Genomic DNA, 5,021 nt, shown 5'->3' with positions numbered 1-5,021 from the left:
GACAATCTTAATGTTCCTGTTCTTCGTGGAAGATATGGAGTTCTCTGTTTAGGAAATGTCTATCGCAAGGAATTCTGCCAAAGATTGTGTCACTCCGCCACAGGATCTAATTTCTCAAGTACAAATAACCAAGATCTAGAATTGGTAACGGAATTTCAATATATTTTAGTTTGAATATTCATTGGTAATATCAAATGTTACCGTGTTATTTACGTATCTATCAGGGGACGCACATGAGTGTATTTGCTTCTTATTTGAGAATGGATCACTGGACGCACATGCGTGCATTTGTTTCGTTTCTTCTGAATGGATCCGCAGTCGCTGTTGCCTGTATTTGCTTGAGTCTCTTTCCGCTGAGCATCTGGTTATTACTGACAGAGTCCTCACACCATCGTCAAGGTAAGACTTTTGAGTGTTATGAAATGCTCAGACAAAATCTATATATATAAAATAACTTGTCCTGACTGACTGACTGACTGATTCATCATCGCCGAGCCAAAACTACTGGACATAAAGAAATGAAATTTTGGGGTTATATTCATATTAAGATGTAGGTGCTCGCTAAGAGAGGATTTTTTGATATTCCGTCGCTAAGGGGGTGAAAAGGGGAGTGAAATTTAAAAAAAGTGTATCTATATCTCAAAACTTTAAAAGTTTACAGATGTAAAAATTGGTATTTAGAATCTTCTTTTAAAATAAGGATACACGTATTTTTTTGTTTTCTGAAAACCCCAATAGGAGGGGTGAAAAAGGGTGAAAATGGGGAAAAATGGGTTGGATGCCTTCAATCAGGATACCGGTACTTATATCTCAGAAACTGAAGATATTACAGACCTGAAAATTGGTACTTTTGATCTCTTTTAAAAATAAAGGAACACGTATTTTTTTGTTTTTGCAAAAGCCAATTAATGGGAGGGTGAAAAGGGGGTGAATTTTGAAAATGAGTGAATCTATATCTCCAAACTGTTAAAGTTTGCAGATGTAAAAACTGGTATTTAGAATCTTCATTGAAAATAAAGAAACACGTATTTTTTTGTTTTCGGAAAATCGCAATAGGAGGAGTGAAAAGGGGTGGAAAAAGGGTTGAATGCCTTTAATGAGGCTACTTATATCTCAGAAACTGAAGATATTACAGACCTGAAAATCGGTGTTTGGGATCTCCTTTAAAAATGAAGAAACACATATTTTTTGGTTTCTGGAAAATCCAATTAAGGGAGGAGTGAAAAGGGGGTAATATTTTAAAATGAGTGTATCTATATCTCAAAACTTTTAAAGGTTATATATGTGAAAATTGGTATTTAGAATCTCCTTTAAAAATAAAGAAACACGTATATTTTGTTTTCGGAAAATCCTAATAGGAAGGGTGCAAAAGGTTGAATAAGGGGTCGAATGCCTTTCATGAGTCTACTTATATTTCAGAACCTGAAGATATTACAGACCTGAAAATTGGTGTTTGGGATCTCCTTTAAAAAAGCAACACGTATTTTTTTTTGTTTTTGGAAAATCCAATTAATGGGGGGTGAAAAGGGGGTGATTTTTAAAAATTTGTGTATCTATATCTCAAAACATTTAAAGTTTATAGATGTAAAAATTGGTATTTAGAATCTCCTTTAAAAATAAAGAAACACTTATTATTTTGTTTTCGGAAAATCCCAATAAGAAGGGTGTAAAAGGGTGAATAATGGGTTGAATGCCTTTAACGAGGCTACTTATATTTCAGAACCTGAAGATATTACAGACCTTAAAATTGGTATTTGGAATCTACTTTAAAAGTAAAGAAACACGTATTTTTTCGTTTTTGGAAAATCCAAGTATTGGGGGGTGAAAAGGGGGGTGAATTTTTTAAAATGAGTGTGTCTACATCTTAAAACTTTAAAATTTACAGATGTAAAAATTGGTAGTTGGAATCTCCTCTAAAAATAAAGGAACACGTATTTTTTTGTTTCCTGTAAATCCCAATAGGAGGGGTGTAAAAGGGTGAAAAATGGGTTGAATGCCTTTAATGAGGATACATATATGTCAGAAACAAAAGATATTACAGAACTGAAAATTTGTGTATGGGATCTCCTTTAAAAATAAAGAAACACGTATGTTTTATTTTTTGGAAAATCCAATTAATGGCGGTTAAACAGGAGTGACAAATTGGAGTGAAATTTTTGAAAGACTATATCTACAGAATATCTTGGAAACGTAAAATGTTACAGACGTAATAAGTGGGTGTTTGGAATCTCCTGTAAATGTAAAGAAACATAGGTGATTTGTTTTTGGAAACTCCACTTAAGGGGAACTCAAAAGGGGTGAAATTTTAAAATGAGAATTTTTACAGTATATCTAAAAAAACTGAAAAAATTGAAAAATGGTATTTTTTTATCTCTATTAAACATAAAGAAATGTGTATTTTTAGTTTTCGGAAATATCACTTTGGCGGGGGGGGGGGGGGGAGCGGTAAAAGTGACTGAAAATGGTGTTGAATTCTTTTAATTAGGCTACTGATATATCAAAAATGAAGATGTTACAGACGTGAAATTTGATATTTTCAATCTGCTTTAAAGGTAAAGAAACACGTATTCTCTTAAAATCCAATGAAGCGGGGGGGGGGGGGGTGAAAGAATTGAAAAATTAATTGGCTTAATTGTATGAGAATACATACATCTAATAAAAACTAAAGTTGTTACAGACGTGAAAATTCGTATTTGGATCTCCTTTAAAAACAAAGAAAAACCCGTTTTGGGCGGGAAACCATCTTGGAGGGCGGGAGTGTAAAGGAGTCGAATTCCTTTCATGAGGACACATAAATAAAAAACTGAGGAAGTTAGAGTCGTGATAATTGGTATTTAGAAGATCCTTTACTATAAAAGAAACAAGTATTTTTTGCGGGAAAGTTCACTTAGGTGGGGGGGGGGGGAGTAGTGTGAAATGAAATGAAAAAAGTAAATTACTTTTATGGGGATACTTATATCTCAAAACTGAAGGTAATAGACGTGAACAATGGTGTTTGGAATCTTACTTAAACATAAAGAAACAAGCCTTCTTTTAATTTTGTTTTGGGGGGGGGGGTGGCGGTAAATAAACTAAACGGCGGTGGAGTGTAGAAGGAGGTGAGACCAATTGATTTTACTGTTATTAATGTACTTATAAGGATCCTCCGTTGCTCAGGCGGCAGCGCGCCGGCCTCTCACAGCTGGGTTCCGTGGTTCAAATCCCGGTCACTCCATGTGACGTTCGTGCTGGACAAAACGGAGGCCGGACAGGTTTCTCTCCGGATACTCCGGTTTTCCCTGTCATCAACCATTCCAGCAACACATAATAGTAATAATAATTGTACCGGGTGGTACACCTCCACGCCGCTAATTCAAACTTTGCGCCAGTTGAAACTTCTCTACTGGAGGAAGTCTGAACTTTATCTACTGTGTTAATATTCTAGTTTCTCAGAAGATGTCACTACTTGTAAATTTTGAAGTTTCTGAACTGGGTCGTTTTCGATGTATTTTTGTTTTGCCTGTAGTAAGGAGTGTGGACATTCTCTTCCAGATGGCACTACTGAAGAAATACAATTATGCACCCTAGTGCGAAGTGAAAGAACTATGTTTTTGAAGAAATTTTTTGTGTTCATAAGTTTGTTCTTTGTTAAATTTCTTTCAGTTATTGCTTATGTTGGCAATATTAACCCCTTCCTTCCGCCAGGTTTGAATTTAGCCAATCCCGAATTTCTTTAATTAATTTATGACCAATCAGGTGTATCTTCTTCAACTTGGATATGTTGCTTAACCCTAGCCAATAAAATTCTTGTGGGAGGGTGTTCTCATTCCTAAAACGCCTCGAACTTTCCGCGAGGGTTTATAAACTGCTGATTTTCGGGTCTCCGCGCCACTACAGTAAAATCTATCAGTGCGTAAAGTACGTAGCAGGGGGCGGGAAGCGCCTCTTTCGTCGGGCAGCAGTTCAACCACCAGGTAATGGCCGTTTAATAACTTCTTTTCTTGTCAGCTCAGCAGTTTAACTCTCGGGGCAGGTCCGAAGCCTTTCCACCATGTAACTTTTCCCCTAAACTGTAAAGACACTTAGTATCTATTCTATCTTTTAAACTACATATTGGGATAAAGAGTGCTTAACCCTCTCGAGCTCCCACTCATATTGCATTGAGGTGAACTTATTTTCACAACCGTTTCTTCCTTAACGTAATGTAAAATTGTTTCCCTCTAAAAGTCACCTCTTTAGTATGGGATTAGCCCTTGCAGTAACGGCCTAGTGCCAAGTAGGTTTTATATAAAGTGTATTAGGAGTGCAAGAACGCCTCCTCTCAAGTTGGTATTTTAAAGGCCATGTAATATTTCTGTTTCTTCTCTAAATAGGCCTCAGTAGGTTGGGTATTTTTATCCCTGTGTATGTGTCCTTGGAGGACAGCTTGAAGGTGGAATTTGGTGTGGCCTTTGATAGGCTTGAACTTAAGAGCGGGTCGCTCTTTCTTAAAATTTGTTTCTGTATGCCTCGAGGAGGCTTTACTGTGTAATTGGGAGCAAGAGCTCCTGGGCATGATTGGGGTCTTCTGCCCCTTTGTTGAAACTTGTATGGCGTAAGGTTGGGCTCATTGCTCAAGAATTAGGTGTCTGGCTCTCGGAGCCCAAATCCTGTAATCATTGTAATTGTACATTTTCGAATTGTGTTTCGGCTACTGAGTACCTGTTCTATTTGTTATTTCTTAATCTTTAAAAGAAAATATAATCTTGTTAAATTTTATCTTAACTTTAGTTTCGTATTTTGGGACCTGTTCACCCCCGCACCTTCTTTCACCTCTGCTGTTCCACAGATACCTCGGAACAACAACAACAACAACAACAACAATAATAATAATAATAATAATAATAATAATAATAATAATAATAATAATAATAATAATAATAATAATAATAATGTTCCGGACCGTCGTCAAATGTGCGGACCGCGCTGGTAACGGCTTCTGGACGGGTAATGACTAAGAATGCAGTCCGGCCGCGGGTTCAGTGCCGCCAAGGCACCCAATA

Source organism: Anabrus simplex, chromosome 3 (assembly GCF_040414725.1).
Source record: "Anabrus simplex isolate iqAnaSimp1 chromosome 3, ASM4041472v1, whole genome shotgun sequence".
Lineage (NCBI taxonomy): Eukaryota > Metazoa > Arthropoda > Insecta > Orthoptera > Tettigoniidae > Anabrus > Anabrus simplex.
Note: the sequence above shows the minus strand (reverse complement) of the source record.